At 42.5% G+C, this 23031-nt stretch overlaps 1 long non-coding RNA gene across 1 annotated transcript; it reads right to left on the bottom strand.

The window, feature by feature from the left end:
• Window positions 1-1547: 1547 nt before the first annotated feature.
• On the bottom strand, window positions 1548-21379 carry LOC103884019. The gene is made up of 3 exons (XR_002521766.2): window positions 15818-21379; window positions 13614-13735; window positions 1548-2674 (listed from the first exon to the last, which is right to left on the bottom strand). It is a non-coding gene; the product is annotated as an uncharacterized LOC103884019 (long non-coding RNA).
• Window positions 21380-23031: the final 1652 nt, after the last annotated feature.

Raw genomic sequence — 23031 nt, 5'->3', positions numbered from 1 at the left:
CCAGGAAGGAGAGCAGGATAATGGGGATTTTATTACTAAGCCACAAGGCCCCCAACAAGGGTGCCCTTAGAATTCACCAAAGAGTTTTTGTACAGTCTTTTTCTTCTCAGAAGTTCTAGAGTCTAAGCAGCACACAGTAAGTAAACTTGTTTATGAAAAAGTACATGCAAATGATCTCTAAAGGCAAAAGAGAAACTTTATTTAGAACAGACCTGTCCTGAATACCTTTAAAGCAAAGATGTCTATGGGAAATGCTCTAACATCTCCTTTCTCTTCTTTTTTTTTTTTTTATTTTGAGACGGAGTCTCGCTCTGTCGCCCAGGCTGGAGTGCAGTGGCACTATCTCAGCTCACTGCAAGCTCCGCCTCTCAGGTTCACACCATTCTCCTGACTCAGCCTCCCGAGTAGCTGGGACTACAGGTGCCCACCACCACGCCAGGCTAACTTTTTGTATTTTTAGTAGAGACGGAGCTCACGCCTGCAATCCCAGCACTTTGGGAGTCCAAGGCAGGTGGATCACGAGGTTAGGATATCGAGACATCTCCTTTCTCTTAAAGTGAGGCACAGCACCCCCAGATGACTGTGAGCTGGTTTTTCATATCACAGTAAATCTCAGATCAGAGACTGTCTGAGACAATCTGAGACGAAAGACCTTGATAAACAGTTGCCTTTCATTCTGGGCCCTTTCACAGGCTTGAGATACTTGGAGGAAAATTTAAGTGACTGACGTAAATGCCCATCACTGGGTATATTTATTTAAAACCTGAATGGCAAAATGTAAACTTTGCAGATATTAATGAAGGAATAAAACAAACAGCTGACTTTTTTCTTCACTCAATGATGTGAAGCTTGTTCAGGGGCCTGCTTGTCAGATTTGAGGCCAATCTCTTGTAAGTTCCATGTAGGTCCTTCCAGGCAATGAAAATTTCCTTTTTGCAGGAATAAAGGTGAGATGCAGATATATAGAGGTTCTCTCTTGGAGGCCTGTGTATGTACAGGTAACAAAAGGTAACACAGCTGGGCCAGGTACAGTGGCTCATGCCTGTAATCCCAACACTTTGGGAGGCCAAGGCAGGAGGATGGCCTTAGCCCAGGAGTTTGAGACCAGCCTGGGTAACAAAGTGAGACCTCATTTCTACAAGACAATTAAAAAAATTAGCCAGGCATAGTGGTGCATGCCAGTAGTCCCAGCTACTCGGGAAGCTAAGGCAGGAGAATCCCTTGAGGCCAGGTGGTTGAGGCTGCAGTGAGCTGGGTTCATGCCACTGCACTCTAGCCTGGACAACAGAGAAACACCCAGTCTCAAAATAAATAAATAAATAAATAAATAGGCCAAGCATGGTGGCTCACGCCTGTAATCCGAGCATTTTGGGAGGCCAAGGTGGGCGCATCACCTGAGGTCAGGAGTTTGGGACCAGCATGACCAGCATGGTAAAACCACGTCTCTACTAAAAATACAAAATTAGCCGGCTGTGGTGGCACATGCCTGTAATCCCAGCTACTCGGGAGGCTGAGGCAGGAGAATCACTTGAACCCAGGAGGTGGAGGTTGCAGTGAGCCAAAATCATGCCATGGCACTCCAACCTGGGCAACAGAGCAAGACAAACAAACAAATAAATAAATGTAATGCAGCCAATGCTTTCATTTTCGTTCAGAGCCCTGAATGTAAACATCCACCTCTACTAACCTAGGCAAGGCAATGAAGCCTCTGAAGGCGGTGGCTTTAAAGGCATTAATGTAGCGGATGCACAGACCAGGAGCTCACAAAGCTACCAACTGGCATGGATATTTCAGAAAGCCAAGAAAAAGCCTCATTTTGGTGAGGCATTTTTCTTGGCTTTCCTCCCCTTCTTTCTATAGCAAAGCTCAAAAAGCTTTCTGCTGGGGGAGGGGTTGGGGGGAAGCATTTCCAGCTATGATCCTTTTGGCCTTTAGCAGGTTGAGAAGGCAAACCTGTCTCCAAACAAACCCCAACTGCCCGCTCTCTCTTTTTCTAGTACCAGAGACACTCCCCTGCCCAATGTTCCAACTCCTCTGAATGTGGGGGAAAAACAAAAAATCATTCTTTAGTTCTGCCATTCCACCTAGATCTTCCACATCTCTGTTCTCGAAAGTATCTGATCTGAATCCATCCAGGTATCGGTTGTCTTTCTCTTGTATCCCTCCCCCTGCCTTGACCCCCACTACCGATACCAGGGTAAAGTCTGAGGCACATTGAGGATACGTCAATGAGCTAAGAACCAGGACTGTTATTTATTAAATGTACAGGGCTCACATTTATATGATCACATTCTGGAGCTGGCATCTGGCCTGAAAAGCTTCCCATTTCTGCCTCTGCCCGGTCCCTCCTCCAACCCCTTACACACTCACACACCAGAGCCCTTGACCGAAGAACAGAACACCGGGTGTCATTTTAGTTCTCATATTTTAACTTGCTCTCATTTTCAACAAGGCAGATATAGTGACTGGAAATAAATTAAGATGCGAAGTTAGGAGGAGAATTCGCACATAATAACCACCTACTTTGCTCTTGTTGTTTCTCCTTGCCTAAAGTAGTAGATACAAGCACCCATTCTGAATCCATGCTGTACAAGTTCATACCCCAAATTTGCACTTACTATTAGCATTGTGATCTTGACCTTTTTCCCTGGCCTCTGCACCTCTATTTCCTCATCTGTAAAATAGGAAAGCAATAGTACCAATCTCAGAGGTTTATTACAAGGATTAAAAGACTTCATAGGGGCTGGACACGGTGGCTAACACCTGTAATCCCAACACTTTGGGAGGGCAAGGCAAGTGGATCACTTGCGGCCAGGAGTTTGAGACCAGCCTGGTCAACATGATGAAACTCTGTCTCAACTAAAAATATAAAAATTAGCTGGACTTGGTGGCGTGTGCCTGTAATCCCAGCTACTTGGGAGGCTGGGGCAAGAGAATCGCTTGAACCCAGGAGGTGGAGGTTGCAGTGAGCTGAGATCACGCCACTGCACTCCAGCCTGGGTGACAGAGCGAGATTCCATCTCAAAAATAAAAGCAACTTGCTACTCCCCCCTCCCCCCACCAAAAAAACTAGAACTTAAATAATTATTTATTTCTCTTTGATATAGCTCTCAAGTTTTCTTTTAGTTTAATGTTGCATTGGAGGCATGAGAAGTATTTTGAGGTTTATGCTCTAGAAAAGCTATGCATGGTTGAAAGACGTTTACAAAGTAAATATAAAGTTAGACAGATCCTCCCATTGTGAACATGAAGAGACTAGAAATCAGGCAGATTCTCCTGGGAATTTCTTTGTGAAAAGATGAATCATCCAGCCAGGGCATGAGCCCTGGTAACCTATAAATAAATCTCTTTCTTCAAATCACGTTGATGGAAGTCAGCCTTTTATGTTGTGGTTTTTCATAGAAATAATTGATGTTATTACATCTCTAGGAATCCTTCATCCTAAGAAGCAGCAGCTTCATCTGTAATGTGCCCCCATATTTACATTCTATCCCTGTCTAAATGGTACTAAATGTCCACTCACAGGACAACTATCAGTGTAAATGCAATCTGAATGGACATGAAAAGTACTGTGCGTGCTAGATAGTGAGTGCCCAGTTATTGGCTGAATGAATGAAATAGTTCCACAGTGAAGCAATTAACTGTTGCAGCAGAAAACATATTTTGCTTGGGAATAATAAGAGATGATTTTCCAGACAACATTTAATCTAAGAGTTATTATGTCCACACATAAAGCCAAGAAGTTATAGAAAGTCTCTCCCCTTCACCAGCCACCGTGCAATTTCACAGACATTCACAGGCATTTTATAGCAGACATCTGAGCAAAAGGCACCCAAGGTACCAATACGCCTTGCAGAAGAGGTGCATTTGCAGCATTCCCAGTATTTGCTCACTTCAGGTGGTAGGACAACCATGGTCTTGTTTAATCAGTAATTCCATTTTTCTGAAATCAAGAAAATTAAGCCCTGATGTTGCTAACTAAGCCAGTGAGTATCTAAAAACAAAATTCTGGGACCTGTTTCTAGACATTATTTTCTTTCTTTCCCAATCTATGCCATCAATCTTTGGAATGTAGGTAAGTGCAAGCGTCTCAGTTTCCCCATTTTCCATGTCTGAGCCTGACCGTAAAAGCTCTCTGCTTCTGCTATTCTGGCCGCTAACCAGGTCAACAGTTCAGCTCAACACCGATTTTATTGCTCTGTGATGGGTTCAGGCTCTCTCATGCTCTCTTTCTTCTCTGAGAAGCATTGACTTTGGCTGCATCTCATCTAAAGAGAGAGGTGAGGCCACCTGATCAATCAAGGAGCCCCACCCTTGACCCCAGAGGATCAAGCTCTTCAGTGATCAACCCTCTCTCCTTTGTTGGTAATACTCCAAACATTCTGGTTGAAATGCACAGATACCATATGATGATCTCAAAACTTGTCTCATATAGAGTGTTACCTCCTGGCTTGACAATTCCAGTCTTCTAGTCTTCATTGACGTCAGTAACTAATCCATGCCTTCTCCAGATTCTAAATCCCAACAACCCACTAGACTCTACCACAATAACTCTTAGATTAAGTGTTGTCTGGAAACACATCAAGAGGTGCTACTTATCTTGGCCCCAAGGGTTTAAAGAGGAAAATATTGTTTCACTTCAGAGTCTTCTTACAAAGATCATCTGCCTGAAACCAACAGGTCCCCTTCTCTTTGGTTTTATTTATTTACTTATGCATTTCCTTTACAAAACTTATCCCTTACTTGTTTTCTGCCAGTGGGAATGAAAGGCTATCATAGACTGTCTATAGATGGAGAGAAACCTGACTACACATTTAATATTCATCAACGTAGTGCTGCCACACCTGCCCCTCACCTGCCTTTTTGTTTTGTTTTGTTTTTTGTTTTTTCTGAGACAGAGTCTCGCTCTGTCACCCAGGCTGGAGTTCAGTGGCGCGATCTCGGCTCACTGCAAGCTCCGCTTCCTGGGTTCACAGAATTCTCCTGCCTCAGTCTCCCGAGTAGCTTGGGACTACAGGCGCCCGCCACCATGCCCGGCTAATTTTTTGTATTTTCAGTAGAGACGGGGTTCACCACGTTAGCCAGGATGGTCTAGATCTCCTGACCTCATGATCCACCTGTCTCAGCCTCCCAAAGTGCTGGGATTACAAGTGTGAGCCATCGCGCCCAGCCATATCTCTTATTAATGATCACACATAAGAAGATGGAGCAATAACTTCTGAAATACACACTAGAACCATTCAATAAAAATGGAAGTTTCTACAGTATTTGAGGTTTTCCCGCCAAAATATAATTAATTCATGATCAATAATAAAATAGTTTGTTAGTCCATATAGTGAGTAGGCTTCCTGTTTGCTTATGCAAAACTGTAAAATACCTCAAGAGGCAGAAAATCTTCTAAACAGAAGTTTTGGAATTGAAACAGGTGCTAACATCTGCCTTTAATGTGCATAGAAGGAAACTGAAATAAAATAGATTCTCTTAGAATTTCAGATTGGACATCCTAAAGTGTGCCTGAACTGATTTAGAAACAGAATAATAGATTCAGGAATTAAAAAGTTGATGGCTCTGTCAAGACCCAACCCATTGCAAAATAAACTTCACAATTCTCTTGTTTTCCACTATTTTCTTTCCAAGTTTGAAAAAAATGCCACACCAGTGGTATTGTTGGAGGATAAGTAACATGAAGATTCTAAAGAGGAAAAGACCAAAGCCCAGTCATTCCTTAATAGTGACTTATTAAAAGCTAGATGCTGGCCAGGTGCAGTGGCTCACGCCTGTAATCCCAGCATTTTGGGAGGCTGAGGTGGGCAGATCATGAGGTCAGGAAAACGAGACCATCCTGCCTAACACAGTGAAACCCCGTCTCTACTAAAAATACAAAAAAAAAAAAAAAAAAATTAGCCGGGCATGGTGGCACACGCCTGTAGTCCCAGCTACTCAGGAGGCTGAGGCAGGAGAATCACTTGTAGCCAGGAGACAGAGGTTGCAGTGAGCCGAGATCATGTCACTGCACTTCAGCCTGGGTGACAGAGCGAGAATCCGTCTCCAAAAAAAAAAAAAAAAAAGCTAGATGCTTACTTAAACCATTCCACAGGTATGCTTTGGGGACCGCTGCTGGACCCTGCTCAAAGTTTAATGCTTAACCACACTATGGTCCAGTGCTTTCAGTTCTGACCTGCCCTGCAGCATGTACCCAAGCCTCTTCTAAGTTAATGGGTCATTCATCACACTGGATTTTCCTTAGCTCACTCACCTCTTTAGAATTCAGGATTTGCTGCCAACATTTTCACTTTTCCATAACATTAATATAGCACTATTAGGACCTGGTGTACTCTGAAAATATCCAGCAATCAAAATTCCTCATTTCAACCTTTCAATCTAAGATTTTATCCTTTTAGATTAGTATGTTGTGTGTAGTTCTATTAATCAATTTTAACTGTCCCCCACTACCAAAAATTTAGAGATAGTGACTCAAAATAAATCAAAGTGTTAGATGAGTAAGGGGGAAAAAAATGATCTTTTAATGAAGACTTGTTGAGTTCCAGTGATTTTTCATAAATTATCCAATTTAATTCTCTCAACAGCCCTGCGAGGTAGGCATTATTGTCCTCACTTTACAGATAATGAAACTGAGTATCAGAGAAGTTACTTGCCCCAATTTACATTTATTAAATGAATATAGAAGCATTATATATCATATATCACATCAGGATTCAAATCTAGAAACACCTAAACTGGAACTTTCACACTAAATGGATATTGCCTTTCTAAAACAAATTGATGACACCATTATTGAAACCACTAATCAATATTTTTCCTATCATGTGAGTAATCTAGTTAAGTAGACATTACTGACAGGGCTCACTCTTAAGAAATTGTCCAAGACCAGTAATTCCAAACCTGGCTAATCACCAGAATGATCTGGAGAACATTTAAAAAGAGATTCCCTAGGCTCTATTTCAAACCTGCTGAATCAGAATCTCTGGGGAGGGGCCCAGGAGTCTCTATAAATACAGAGCTCTCAAGGCAATTTTCATAATCAACCACTTAGGTAACCATTGACACTTATGAAAATAGTGATGAAAAATCGACAATACCAATGCAGTACATTTTTTCAGTGTATTGAGACATCCTTTATTTCATTTCAACTAGATATACACCTGCAGGGCAGAATATGGGGTAGGTATGTTTTATCCCCCTTAGATGAAAGTAGAAACCAAGTTCAATGGGGAAAGGAAACTTGAAATGTCCTCTTTCACCTTCTTAGGTGAGAATGAACTACCCAGGGAAAAACAAACTGGGTTTAGATATACAGCACTGAGAATGTAAATGTCACTTGTTAGATTTCCCTCCCTCCTGTTCCTTCTCTGGGAACACTGGATGGACAGTGTTAGGGGCTGAACTGTATCCCCACAAAATTCATGTGTTGACATCCTTGCCTCCAGTATCTCAAAATGTGACCTTATCTGGAAGTAGGGTTGTTGCAGATATACTTACTTAACATGAGATCATACTGGAACAGGGTGGGCCCCTAACCAAATATGACTGGTGTTCTTATAAAAAGAGGAGATTTGGACACAGATACACACAGGGAGAACACCATGTGAAGATGAAGACAGAGATGGGGGTGGATCTCTGTCTACAAGTCAATTAATGCCAAGATTACCAGCAAACCACCAGAAACTAGGAGAGAGATATGGAAAAGGTTCTTCCTCACAGCCCTCAGAAGGAGCCAAACCTGTTGACACCATGAGCTCAGACTTCTAACCTCCAGAAATGAGAGATAATATATTTCCATTCTTTAAATGACCCAGCTCAAGGTACTTTGTTACACCAACCCCAGAAAATGGACACAGATAGGAAACACCTCCCCACAGATGATCAGATTACTAGTTACCATTTATGTTAGAAGAAAAAAAAATGAACAAATAAGTTCATTTATCAACAGATTTCTGAAAGGCAATTGTGATAGTCATAGGTTTTAGGAGTTGCAAGCATCTCTACAGAAAATTAACTCAGAGAAACAGCTTGCTCAATGCAAATTTTTTTTGGTGTTCTGAAGAAATACTAGCAAAAGAAAGAAAAACATGGAAAAGAATCCTCACACATCCTACCCTTAGCTTTTTTCTACCTACTATTTAGTATAAATACATCATTTGTATGTCTCCAATTGTGATCAAGGGAGTTGCATAATATAGAAAACCAGAATCAAACTTTATTCCACCTACTCCAATGTTATGTCCTGGAATTCCTAGGCTTCTGAGATGAGGGTGCTTCCTACTTGTTCACATCTCCTAATCTGAGGTATAGAAGTAGCTACGTCTCAACTATATGGTAAACATCATATGATGGATCCCAAAGTCATGGAGATGCTTCCAAAAGAACATTGCCTAGAGGTGCAAATTATTTAATTAGCAAATTGACCCTAACATGGCTTGGTCTTTCAAACAAAAATACTTCTGGGTAAGAGCATGAGGGGTTTGTGAGGCATTTGCCAAGTTCTGTCTTTCAGATAGCTCTGTATGGCCTCCTTGCAAACACATGCCCACTGTTTTGCTTGACAAGGTCTTTGGACTGATTTCTCTCCAAATGATAAGCATACTTTCCAATGTTTAATAAAAGGCTTTGTAAAGACAACATTTTCTGTGTATTTTGATCATTGACATTATATAACCTGTTTTGGGGACACATCTCAGGGGTGATTTTTATGATGGAACGATAAGCTATGTGACCAACAAAAAATACCTGCAGGCCAGGCATGGTGGTAATCCTACACTTTGGGTGGCCAAGGCAAGAGGATTGCTTGAGCCCAGCCTAGGCAACATGACGAGACCCCATCTCTACAAAAAAATTTAAAAATTAGCCAGTTGTGTTGGTGTTTGCCTGTGGTCCCAGCTACTCAGGAGGCTGAGTCAGGAGGATTGCTTAAGCCTGGGAAGTCGAGACTGCAGTGAGCTATGTTCATATCATGACATTCCAGTCTGGGCAACAGAGTGGGCCCCTGTCTCAAAAACAAAAAACAACAACAACAACAACAAATCTTCAAGTACACAAAGATTATGTCAACATATACATGTGTGTCTTCTCTCAGTTTGATATATAATAGTCAAGCTATATTTTAAAAGAAACTAACATGTATTTCTAAATCAAAAACACAGTCCATGCAATTCAGCGTTTGATCTCAAATGTACTGGAGAAGGTTGTATTGGAGCCTGAGAGCTTGGCTTGAAGTCTGACGTTATCTCCATTACACTATGCTATGGTTAAGTTTGTCTCTACCCAAACTGATGTTGAAATTTGATCCCCAACGTGGCAGAGATGGGAGGTGGGGCCTAGTAGGAAGTGTTTGGGTCATGGGGGCAGATCCCTCATGAATGGCTTGGTGCTGTTCTCATGGTAGCAAGTGAGTTCTCAGTCTCACAAGACTGGATTAGTTCTCATGGGAATGTTCCTACAAGAGAGGGTTGCTATAAAGCCAGGATGCCCCTCTGGTTCTGCCTCTTCACTGATATCTGCTTCTCCTTTGACCTCCCACCATGTTATGATGAAGCACAAAAGCCCTCACCAGAAGCCCAGGAGATGCCAGCTCCATGCTTCTTGAATTTCCTAGCCTACAGAAACACAAACCAAATAATCTTCTTTTCTTTATAAAATACCCAGGTTTGAGTATTCTATTATAGCAATACTAAATGGACTAAGACATACAACTGGAACCCAAAGTGCATTGATAGTATTTCATGCTTGATACTTACTTCTTTAATAACAGCACAACCCTAAATTAGGAGAACATGAAGAGGAAAAAGCCAAAGAAATAATTTGGAATTATGCCACAGATTTAACATACAGTTCACTGAACATAGTAAAACTTTCCCATGGAGGAACATAGGCCATGTGTATACAAGTGCAGTTAAATCAAACAGAATTACATTTTTTGGTCCTGGCTGATCCACTGCTGCTTATCTACAAAGCCACAGGATGGCAATAGAGAAATTCCTGTTGTGTAACTATTGTCCAGATGGTTTTATGGAAAAAAAAATGTGGCCAAATGCTTTGGTTCTAGTCCAATTTGCCTGTGATCTGGGCATATTTACGCATTAGGATAGCCCATATTCATGATGGCTGCAAGTACACACATCTTTCACTACCTGACTCTATCTTTTCAGCCTCAGCTCCCATACTACTATAACTCCTCCCCTCCTCCAGACTAGGAACTTTAAAAAAAAATAAAAATAGAAGCAAATAATCACTGGATACCTACTATGCACTAGAAGCTGTTCTATGCCCTAGAGTTGTAAGAGGGATGGAAACAGATCACTTCTCCATAGAATTTACATTCTAACGAAGGAACACTGTTACTAGACAAGTAAAGGCATAGTGTGTATGGCAGGGATGACCTTCTGTGCAACAAATTTCCAGAATGGAGTTGTCCCTGGGAGGCAGTGGCCCAGACAGGGACTTCATTTTCCAGCTTCCACTGCAACCAGTTGTGTCCATATGACAAATTCTTACCAATGCCATGTGGGTAGAAGTGATATGTATCACTTACAGGACAGGGTTTTTTAAGAGTTTGATGTGCCTCCTCCACTTACTATTCTTTCCTTGGTTTCTGCTAGACACAGAGGACTCTGAAGCCCTGAAGGCAGAGCCTCAAGATGGAAGGATCCGAGTGTCTGAATCCCAGGCGAAGGAATACCAACCCCAAATAGGAACATTAGCATTGAACTGTAAGGAAGCATGTAAAATACCTACAATATATTCAACTGCAGAAATGTTGGAGCTGATGTTTGCGGGTTCTACCACTAACCCAACTAATATAGTATGTCACATACCCATAGGCACTATGGAGAAAAATAACGCATAGATGAGTAATAACAAATCTGATGGATGGGGAGAGCTGCTAATCTAAACAAAGTGGTCAAAGAAGACCTCACTGATCCATTGATATGAGCAGAGACTGGAAGGAAGTGAGGAAGCAGGCCAGCTGAAAACTCTTGGGTAAAACTGCAGAAAGAAGGAACAGTAAGCCTATGGGTTCTGAGAAGGAAACATGCCTGCTATGTCTAAAGAACATCAAAGAGGCCAGGATGCCTGGAATGCAGTGAACAATGAGGTGGCTGGTAGGAGATGAGGTCAGAGAGAAAACAGGGGTCTCATCTCCCAGTGCCTTCTAGGCCAACGTAAGATCTTTGGATGTTATTCTGAATGAGATGGAATGTTCGTAGGGGATTTTGAGCAGAAGAATGACAACATATTCCTATTTACATCATAAGAAGATTACTGTTGATAGGCTGTGCACGGTGGCTCACGCCTGTAATCCCAGCACTTTGGGAGGTCAAGGTGGGAAGATCATGAGGTCAGCAAATCGAGACCATCCTGGCCAACATGGTGAAACTCCGTCTCTACTGAAAATGCAAAAAGATTAGTTGGGCATGGTGGCGTGCACCTGTAGTCCCAGCTACTTGGGAGCCTGAGGCAGGAGAATCATTTGAACCTGGGAGGCGGAGGTTGCAGTGAGCTGATATCGCGCCACTGCACTCCAGCCTGGTGACAGAGTAAGACTCTGTCTCAAAAAAAAAAAAAAAAAAAAAAAAAAAGATTACTGTTGATATTGAGTTGACACTATGCTGTGCAGAGGTGGAGATGCAAGAGTGGAAGTAGTTAAGAAACTGATATAATAATCCAGGAAGTGGAACTAGTGGCTTGGAGTAGGGTGTTGGCAATAGAGATAACAAAAATGGTCAGATTTGGGGCATTTATTGAGTATGAAGATGACAGGATTTGGTGATGGATTACATGTGAGGGTGAGAAAATTTGAGGAACAGGCTTGAAGGTAATGATAAACAGTTCTAAGTTTGAGGTACCTTTCAGAGATCCAAAAGGAAACATCAGATAGTCAGATTTTTGAGCCTAGACTTCAGTGAAGAGATCCAGGCTAGAAAAGAAAGGAGGGAAAAGGAAGTAATCAGTGTATTATGATATTCAAATCCATGAGACTACGTAAGATTATCTAAGAAATAAATACACATACAGAAAGGACAGGTCCAGGGACTAAACCATGAGGTCCTCTGTCATCATTTGGAGGTTGGTGAGAAGAGGATGGAGCAAAGGAGACTGAGGAAGAGCAGCCCATGAAAAAGAAGAAACATTCAGAGAATTTTGGTCTCTGAAGGAAATGAAGTGTTTCAAGGAAGGAGAATGATCAATTATATCAAATATTGTTAATAGGTAAGTAAAATGAAGATTGGATTTCCTATGGGACTTAACAACGTACAGGTCTTGGTTAGTGACAAGAAAAATTTCAGGGAAGTGATTAGGGGAAATAACTGATTTGAATAGGTTTGAGAAAGAATGGAAATAAGCTCAACTAAAACTGACAAAGACACATCTTTAGTGAAGTTTTGCTATAACTGGGAGTAAGGTAACAAGGACATCTCTAGGTATGTGGGGTCAAGAGAGAGTTGACTTTTTTTAAGATAGGAGATATTGCAATATATTTCAGGTTGATGGAAATGATTTCATAGGGGGGAAATTAACGATGGAGGAAAGGACCAGAAAAAAACTACTGGAACCATGTCCTTGAAGATGGGAAAGACAATAGGCACAGGTAAAGGAGATGGTTTTTGATAGGAGCAGGGAGAGCTCATGCATAGCAGTGGGAGGGAACGTAGAGTCTATGGGCTCAGATGCAGGCTTGTGGAAAGATGCAGTGTGAGAGAGTGCAGAGTCTCTGGCGGCTGCTTCTATTTTCCCATTGACCTCAGAGGCTAAGTTGTCATCTGAGAGTGAGGATGCAGATCTTGGTGTTTGAGGAGAGAGCAGAAGGTGTAGAATGGTTTGGGAGCATGGGGGAGTGAATGCACTAGGAAAGTGTTGTAGGATGGCCTGGCTGCCCTGAGAGCTCCCTTGCATCTAGTGGTCCCAAATAAGACCAGAGCATGTGGATATGTCCCCCTGTCCAATCAAAGGCAGCTGCTCAAGCATAAGGCAGAGTAGACAGGGCTGCAGCAAATCAGAGTTGAAGGTTATTGAGTCTTTAAGATAAAGTTAGAGAAGGGCGGGGACATTGAGGGTCTTTACCAGAAAATGATATTAATGATGACTCATGAGATTTAATTTGGGCAACTAAGGTTACAAAGGAAGTGAGACACAGTGAGAGGATGGAGAGTTTGAGGAGTTCCTGGCCCTGATATGATAAAATAATTATTCAAGTCAAGGTACTAGAGGCCATAATCTGGAAGCATGTGATCTGGGCTGGAGGGAGGGTGGACCGGCAGTGAGGCAGCCACATCAGATGACTGACCATTCCCTGAAGCTCAAGGCATTTCAAAGTTACTTTGAAATTTACTCTTGCTATTCCTTTCATTGGGATAATTTTTAATCTCTTCTTTGGTTCTTACTCATTCCTAAAGGCCTAGGTCAGATGATACCTTCTCACGCAGCCTCCTCTGATCCTCCAAATCAAAATTAATTGCCTTCTCTACTGTGCTCACAACATAATGTGTCTTACTCACTTTTAATATGAAGCTCATCACATTGTATCATCATCTGTTTACTAGTCCTGCTCTTCACAGCTCACGATCTTGAAGAGGCCAAGAGAACATTCCACTCACCTCCTGGCACATTCCCAGTGCACGGCCGAGGGGCTGGTTCATAGCTGACTCATCACCACCCCTTCCCCAGGGCTGTAGCCTCTCCTGCCCTCCATTTTCCAGACTGCAGTGAAAGTGATTTCCTGAAAAGTGTAAATTAGATCACATTATCCCTCTAAATTGAACTCTTAATAGACTTTCCAATTGCTCTTCCGATGAAGACCAAATTCTTTCCATGGGATACGTTGCCCTGCAGGACTTGGCTTGCATTTGCCTCTCTGGCTTCACTGCGCACCAGTCTCCCTCCGTGCTTTCCTCTCCAGCTACCCTGGCCTCCTAGGACTTCCAAAGTGCAGTGTTTTCCCTGAAACCAGGTCTTGTCGAGTGTCCTCCCTGCAATCAGAATCTTCTCAAGTGCATTTACCTCAGTCTGGTGCTCTTCTTCCTCTTCAGATAGCAAATCAGATACCACGTCCTCAGGGATGCTTTCACTGAGGCCCACGCTGGTTGCAGACACTTTATTACACACGTGAAGGACCCTAGCCTTTGTCATACCGCTTAGTAGCATGCATAATTACACCAGTCACGTGTGTGGTTATTTAGATTCATGCTTGCTCCTATGCTAGTCTGGGAGCCCCGTGAGGACAATGACCACAGGGCTTTTGGTCTTTACTGAATTCGCAGCACCCAACGCAGTGCCTGACTCATGAAAGCACTTCATAAATATTTCCTCACTGAACGTATTAAATTAATAAATAGATGGGTCTAATGTTTTACTTAATATTCATAAAATATAACAAATTTGGTTCCCCAAGTACTTATAGTTCCTGTACCAAAAAAGAATGCAATCAAATACACACATCACACGTCACACACACACACATACACACACACACACACACACACACACACACCAGGTTTAATGAGTTTTCAAACAAGTCTTTCAAAAACATAACCAGACATGTCAGACAGTGATTTATAACTTACAAGCTAGGCCTCATTATTAAAATGAAGATGACGTCTATGTGGCTAAACCAAGAGCCATCCCCACATGAATGTGAGTTATCAGGAAACCTAGTAGCTCCACATATTTCAGAGCACACCTCAGGGCCCGAATCAATGCTCATTTGGCTGGGTATGGTGGCTCATGCCTGAAATCCCAGTACTTTGGGAGGCGGAGGCAGGCAGATCACCTGAGGTCAGGAGGTCAAGACCAGCCTGGCCAATATGGTGAAACCTCGTCTCTACTAAAAATACAAAAATTAGTTGGGCATAGTGGCAGGCGCCTATAATCCCAGCTACTTGGGAGCCTGAGGGAGGAGAACTTCTTGAGCCCAGGAGGTGGAGGTTGTAGTGAGCTGAGATCACACCATTGCAGCACTTCAGCCTGGGCGACAGAGCGAGACTCTGTCTCAAAAAAAAAAAAAAAATGCTCATTAGAGTTCCTCAACATAAAAGATGGCCAATATAATCAAAGGCAAGTCTGTTTTGGGAGTGGATTCAATGAACAGTCATTCCCTAAGCCTCTCCCATAAAATGGAAAGTGGGCTCTACTTGTCACTTTCCACATCTTAACAGAATTTCACAGACTATAAACACTACCGTGGTAAGAAAAAATATACCGTCTCATTAGGGAAAATACCCATTTGCTCACTTTCTCTCTCCTATACACCAGAAGTATAAATAATAGGCATATGTAAGTGTACAAAATAGGCAAAATAATAGTCATATATAACAATATATTTATATTTCAATTTTTAGGGTTTTTTTAATCAAGAAAGGCAATAAGAATACAGAAATCCCATAAATTGTTTTGCTATTTAAAAAAACATTTCTGGCCGGGCGCAGTGGCTCATATCTGTAATCCCGGCACTTTGGGAGGCTGAGGCAGGTGGATCATGAGGTCAGCAGTTCGAGACCAGCCTGGCCAAGATGGTGAAATCCCATCTCTACTAAAAATGCAAACAATTAGCCAGGCGTGGTGGCACACGTCTGTAATCCCAGCTACTCGGGAGGCTGAGGCAGAGAATTGCTTGAACTCGGGAGGTGGAGGTTGTAGTGAGCCAAGATCGCACCACTGCCCTCCAGCCTGGGTGACAGAGTGAGACTCCATCTCAAAAAAAAAAAAAAAAAAATTTCCTACCAACTACTTTGAAGAAATGTTTTAATTTTCATAATAGAAATTGTTAAACAAAAGTAAAGATAGTCTAAGGAACCTCCTTTACCTGCCACCAGGCTTCAGTAACTGTCGACATTCTGCCAGTATTCTTTTCTCGGAAGAAATGTTAGAAGGGTGGAACACAGGTCAAATTCAAGGAGTTGCTCAGCAGAGTTGCCTAAGACAATCTCCTCCCCATTCTTCATCTCCTCCGCCAGACCTTCTCTGATCCAACCAGAGATCAACTGCTTTTTGTGAACCAGATGAACTGTGCTTTGAACCATCACATTGGCAAATAGAAGAGGGTTTCTCATAACCCTGGTTAGGACATCTCCAAAGTCATCTTACTCTTCAGCACAAGACTCATATCAGAAGCATCTTGGGATGACTCTGACATAAATATATTTGAGATCAATTTTAGAAATTGACGTACTACTCTGAGTCTGATACAGACATCCCAGTGACTCATAATTTCTTTTTGTGCCCAAGCTGCTTTATCAATACATGTAAAATGTAGTTCAGTTGCAGCTGTTAAAATTTACAAATATACTTCTATTTTGTGATGCTGTGTTTGAACTGATGTTGGTAATGTTACTGTTTTTATGTTCATGGGCAGTCTAATAATTTTTATATTTTGACTCATGTTAGAAATTACTCAACTCCAGCTAGTATCTTGATTTTTCCATCATTTTTGTCAAGCATATTAAAAATTTGGCTTGACTAAAGGAAGACAGAAATGAATATAAGAAACACCAAGCCTTAGAGTAACTCAAGAAGTACATAAAACTTTCTGCATTGTTCCCAGGGAAAAGAGGAGACATTGGAACTTGTGTTGAACTTAGTCTAGTAACCACAATAAAAGTGGTTACTCTGCTCTGACCTTGGAGTCCACAGCACCCAAGGCTGGACTTTCCACCCTGAATTCAGTCCCTTAATGACTGAACTTGCTGGCAGGCACCCAGTCTCTCAGCTGAAGGTTATACCTCAGACCCTATACTCTCCTAGCTCCCTAATTTCTCATTTTGGTTAAGTATGCCGACAGAGACGACTTGCACTGATTCCCACTTAGACATATCCAGATTTGAGACTACATTCACTTTTCTTTACACATGTCCTTACCCCTTAAAAAATGCTGACCCAGTTTAAGTTGCCATCCAAAATTTTGCTTATGTAAATCCCTACCACTACACACAACGGAGCCTTAATCATCTCTTAAAGTCCTCCAGGACTTTGCAGATAGAGTCCATCTCATAAACTCCTTAGTCTCAGATAACCTAAGGCTCAGAGCATCCTAGGTCCTAATGAGGGTATCTCCAACTTCTGCTCATTTGTTCATTCAACCAGTGGTAACATGTTGAAGGCACTAGAAGCTCTATCAATCCACATACTTACAGCCCTGCAGAGGGAGAGAGACTTTGACACAGAAGGATGATGCCTTGACAGGTGTTAGCTCTTTTCCACCTGACTTTCCACTAATGACATGCCACAAACCTCCTCTTGACACCTAGCTCCGGCATGCTTCTTGCGGCTTTCTGAGTGAGTCTTGGATAACATTGCTTTTCCCAGGAAGGTAACCTCACAATAGGCTGTTCCTATTTCCATACACCTCAAATTCATCAAGTATGAAGCTTCAGAAATGATGCCTGGCATGGCAGATGTTCCTCTAAGCATCCCCATGGATGTCATAAACCTTCACCCCCAACCCTTCAATCTCTCAGAGGTTCTAACACCTGCTTCGTGCTAGTGAATTCAGGCATGTTCTTCATCTCTCTGAACCTCAAGCAGCAAATACGTTTTCCGATGCACATGGGAGAGGCAGGGGATGATGAATGAAGCAGCCAGTGCAGAGCCCCTCACTGAGTGGCAGAGACACCGTAAGGCTGCCTTCCTGACAATGACCCAGGTCTAGTGGGACTGGAGCCCCCAACAAAAACCAAGGGCAGATCCTAGAGGAGCACTATTCTTTATCCTTTTCTCAAGATTGGGAGGGACACGCTATTCATACTAAATTCTGCATCTGGAATTTGGGCCTAGACATGCCACAAAGCCTTCTCCTCTTTCATGACTCTGCTTCTCTCCAGACCACAGCAGCAATTGTCTCAGAAACTCTGGCCGTCCCTGTTGAGGGAGGGAACCAGGCAACAAGGCAAGTTTATGGTTTTCTGGAGCTTCCAAACTCTTGCTGAAACCATCTCTACCACCTTAAAAGCTTTAGCTGGCATGCTTAGGAAAGCCTTACCAAGTATATAGAGATGTCTTGGATCATTTTCAATTACTGAGGGAAGGTACCAACTGTTAAAGAAAACAAAAAATTACCCACAATGACTGTGAAGTCTTTTCATTCCCCACTCTAGGTAATTTGTTCTGATTACCACTATTCCAAAAGACAAGATTACACACCAGTGAAGCAAAAAGATAAAGGGGAAATCTGTTCCCTGCTGAGGCTGTATCAGAGCTCAACCCGTGTTTGGAAGCAAAGGTAATTTTTTTTTCAGCCCTAATGAAGCCTTGTTAACTATGAACCCTGGGGCTGAACTGATCTAGTGAGAGGAGTTATTTGGGGGGTGGTGGAGGGGTTTTAATAGGGGATTGGTACATTCAGAGATTATTATCATTCTTGTCTTTCTTCTTAAAGCAAGAGAACTTAAATATTTACTAAAAACTGTTCTCACTGGGGTATAGAAAGGAATTGAAGTCCATCATCTCTTTCAGATAGAAATATCTATGACCCACATTTGTAAGATACAGACTACGCCTTGCTTCTTTTTCCCCCTATGTTGCCAGTTCTCTTTGTCAGCAACTCTCTTGTCCTATCGGGATAACGTTTTAACTGTGGTATGTAGGTTAGAAGCGCACTATTTGTTTACAAGGGATAAATGGTTGTTACAATTACTGTAAAACACAGCAAACAAATGACCTTCAGGACTTGCCAGGAAAAGCAGTGAGTCTTTCTGTGTGTTGAAACAATCTGGGCTCCACTGATGGTAAACACAAGGTAGTGACATGGATCTGGATGTGTCCTCTGGGCTGGGGGCAGGGATTGACACAGTTACAGAATTTGATCCACCCCATATTCTTGCCTTGGAGTTTAATTTCCATATAACTGAAAACATCTGAAGCAAACAGAGAGAAGCACTGCTGGACAGACCCGTATTACAAGAGTAGGCAAAAAAAAAAAAAAAAAAGTAGCTCAAACACAACAGCTAGGTGTTTGATGTCATTCAATGATTCAGTTATGACTTAAGCGAGCTTCAGAACTCGTGTGTCCAATAGGACAACCTGCATGAGAGAATGCAGTGGAGAGCTGGCCTCAAGCATGAGGACATGGTTCTAGAACTACAGACCCTAAAAAAATTCATCATGGAAAAAAATAATAGAATTTTTCCCCTGGAGAAGCTTATGTTTAGATATTAGATATGTAAAAGACCGAACTATTTGTATAACCGCTAAGATTCTTTCCAGCTCTACAATTCACTGCGTACATAAATGGGAAATGTTTAGGCCCAGGAGGCATACCAATGTATACAGGTATACTGCAATTCATTTGATTCTTGCCCCATAAGCTTTACGGAGTCTAATTATCTAAACGAGATTTGGTTAAATAAAAATTGACATTTCTGTATGAGTATATATTTACATAGAAGGCAATCCATATCTCTAAAGGTTTCATTAAAATGGAAAAATAAAACTTATTAAAAAAGTAATTGGAGAGGTTTTAGAAAGCACTTGGTGCAGGATTTCTTTGTTTTACAAATGAGGGATCTCAGGGAATCTCAGAGGTCTGTTCCTTCCAGGCCTCTTTCCATGGAGGGGCAGATCTGGAACTAGAGCCCAGGCCTCCAGGCTCTCACGCCTCTGTGGTCCGCGGCTTGCGCTGGGGGGTAGGGGTAGGGTAATAAATCTCATTTGCCAAATGAGGAAACAGCGTCATCTAGTGGCAATTTATCGGAGCATTCTAGACATGCTGTTATTCCATAGACGTGGGAATGAGAAACATCTCACTCTCCTAGCTCTGCTGTCCCTAATTTCTCAAGACAACATTTCTGGACATTTTCTCTCCCCCATGTTTACAAAGCCCAAGAATCTCCCAGTGGGGTCCCCTCCTACAACCTACTCACCCAACAGCATAGTTCAGTCTCTTCTCTGCCAAACTTTCCAACATAGCCCCAGGAATCAATCATCTGCCTCGGGGGCCATCGGGACTCTTGTCCTTTCAGTGTTTCTTGATTCAAGTTTTCAGCAAAATAACCCTGTTAACCATGGCTTCAGGCCTTTACCAATTGGTGTGGCAAATCAATTCCATCATTTATGAAGATCCAGATACTGCTTTTCATTCAGTCACACTGAGATGATCCTTCATTTTCCCCTGCTACCATCATGTTAGGACACTTTGGTTGCTTTTGAAATAATTCATCAGGGTATTTCCCAGGACAGTTCTGTGACCAAGCACGTGGACAAGCTTCAGGCAAAACTTAGGAGGTATTAAACAGAAAATAAAACATGTAACAAGTAATTATCCCATGTGATAAACGTTCCACTATGAGAAAGCACAAAGGGAAGGGGGAAATTCATTCTGCTGAGGTTAGAAAAAGCTGCACGCAAGAGGAAGCACTAGATTTGAGTTTTGAAGGAGATAGATGGGCCTTTGATTTCTAAAGAAATGGGTGTGGTGTGTTAGGCAGGGGGAACAGCAGAGGCGAAGGTCAGGAGTCCCGAGAGTACAGCATGTGATAAAGGATCAGGGCCCAAGAAGAAGATGGGTGGGAAGTGATGTGAAAGGCAGTTCAGGACTGGAACAGAAAGATGCTTAGATGCCATCCCAGAAAACTTGGATTTTAGATGCAGTTAGACACCATCAAATTATGGGCCACAGCAAAAAGACTCTGTTTGAAGTCTCCAGGTAATAAAGTACTTTATTCATCCCAGCTGTTTTGAAGCTACTCTCTACATAAAATGGTTCCCTCATTTCACGGCTTATGAAACAGAGGCCTTGAAAATGAATTATCTGTCAATGCAGGGACAGGAACTCAGATCTGTTGGCTCCCAGTCCATTTCTTCATAGTAAAGAGTTAGCTAAGAGCATGAAATGCTTATTAGAAGAATTAAAAATTTTTAAATTAGAACACCTTGTAGGTCTTCCTCTGATTTTTGTTCCTGTATAAATCCTCTGAAAGTATTAAATATATGTATTGTCTTTTAATCATATTCCCCTCATCCAATCTGGGCCTGCTGTGTAAATGAGAAAAGAATCCAATAGGCAATCAAGGACTAACATGAGAAATAGAAATTTTTCAGACTACAAGAGATGATAAAAGAGGCAAATGTAAACCACCATGGGCTAAAGAATAAAACATCAGAAACGCAAAAGCTTTGTAAAGATTTCTAGGAAATTCTGATTCCACTGGTTTCATGAGGACATCAGTCACACTGATGTTGTCACTGAAACACCAAGGGTTCAGTCTAGGTCCTGCTGCTGGCTGCACAGAAAGCCAATCACTGAAACGATGATACTGCCAAGGAAAAAGGCTTTAATTGGGTGCTACATTCTAGAAGATGGGGGCTCAGTCTCAAATCCATTTCCCTGGCCAGGCATGGTGGCTCACGCCTGTAATCTGAACACTTTAAGAGGCTGAGGCAGGCAGATCGCCTGAGGTCAGGAGTTTGAGACCAAGATTGGCCAATACAGTAAACCCCGTCTCTACTAAAAATACAAAAATTAGCCAGGCATGGTAGCACACACCTGTAGTCCCAGCTACTTGGAAGGCTGAGGCAGGAGAATAGCTTGAACCTGGGAGGCGGAAGTTGCAGTGAGCTGAGATTGCACCACTGCACTCCAGCCTGGGTGACAGAAAAAGACTCCATCTCAAAAAAAAAAAAAAAAAAAAAATTCCATTTCCCTGATCAACTGAAACGTGGGTTTACATAGCAGGGAAAAAATGTAACAATGTGTAAGAAAACAGGAACTAGGGAAGGGCAAAGAAGAAATCATGACGAATGAGGGGTCAGGCATCTCATTGTCTGAACCTGGTGACCTGGTGAATTTCAGTCCTTTGATATTTTTTTTTGAGAGGTCTGAAAGTCCTTTCCTAAGGAAGAAACTCAGATAAAACAAATACTAGTTTTAAGCTTTAAGACTAGAAGGGTCAATTTCTATGTTTATCAAAAAGAACTGTCTGTGGGACCATTGGGTCAGTTTGTGTGTGTGTGTGTGTGTGTGTGTGTGTTTGAGACAGAGTCTCGCTCTGTCGCCTAGGCTGGAGTGCAGAGGCGCGATCTCGGCTCACTGCAAGCTCCGCCTCCCGGGTTCACGCCATTCTCCTGCCTCGGCCTCCGGAGTAGCTGGGACTACAGGCGCCCGCCACCATGCCCGGCTAATTTTTCTTTTCTTTCTTTTTTTTTTTTTTTTTTTTTTTTTTTGTATTTTTAGTAGAGACGGGGTTCCGCCATGTTAGCCAGGACAGTCTCAATCTCCTGACCTTGTGATCTGCCCACCTCGGCCTCCCAAAGTGCTGGGATTACAGGCGTGAGCCACCGCGCCCCGCCAGAGTCAGTTTGGATGTCAGAAAAAGATAGTAAGTAGATGTCATTAGAAGACAATCATGGCAACCAACTCCAACTTGGTCATTTAGAGGCCAGCATTTCTCCCTTCTCTCCCCTCCTCTCCCCTCCCCTCCCCTTCCTTCCCTTTCCTTTCCGTTCTCTCCTTTCTTTCTTTCTTTTTGAGATGGAGTCTGGCTCTGTCTCCAGGCTGGAATGCAGTGCCGATCTTGGCTCACCGCAACCCCTGCCTCCAGGTTCAAGCAATTCTCCTATCTGAGCCTCCCGAGTAGCTGGGACTACAGGTGCGCCACTACACCCAGCTAATTGTTGTATTTTTAGTAGAGACAGGGTTTCACCATGTTGGCCAGGATGGTCTCAATCTCTTGACCTCATGATCCACCTGCCTCGGCCTCCTGAAGTGCTGGGATTACAGGCGTGAGCCACCGTGCCTGGCCAGCATTTCTTTATGAGCTTTCCAAGTCAGGTGCAGTCGTTCATGCCTGTAATCTCAACACTTTGGGAAGCCAAGGCAGGAGAGATTGCTTGAAGCTAGAGTTCAAGACCAACCTGGGCAACAAAATGAGATCCCATCTCCACAAAAATAAAAAGACAAAAAACCGGGTGTGGTGGCACATGCCTGTATCCCTAGCTACTTGGGAGGCTGAGGTAGGAGGATGGCCTGAGCCCAGGAGTTCAAGGCTACAGTGAGCTATGATCACACCACTACACTCTAGCCTAGGT

Source organism: Papio anubis, chromosome 6 (genome assembly GCF_008728515.1).
Source record: "Papio anubis isolate 15944 chromosome 6, Panubis1.0, whole genome shotgun sequence".
Taxonomy (NCBI): Eukaryota; Metazoa; Chordata; class Mammalia; order Primates; family Cercopithecidae; genus Papio; species Papio anubis.
Note: the sequence above shows the minus strand (reverse complement) of the source record. Positions and strands in the feature narration are given on the sequence as shown.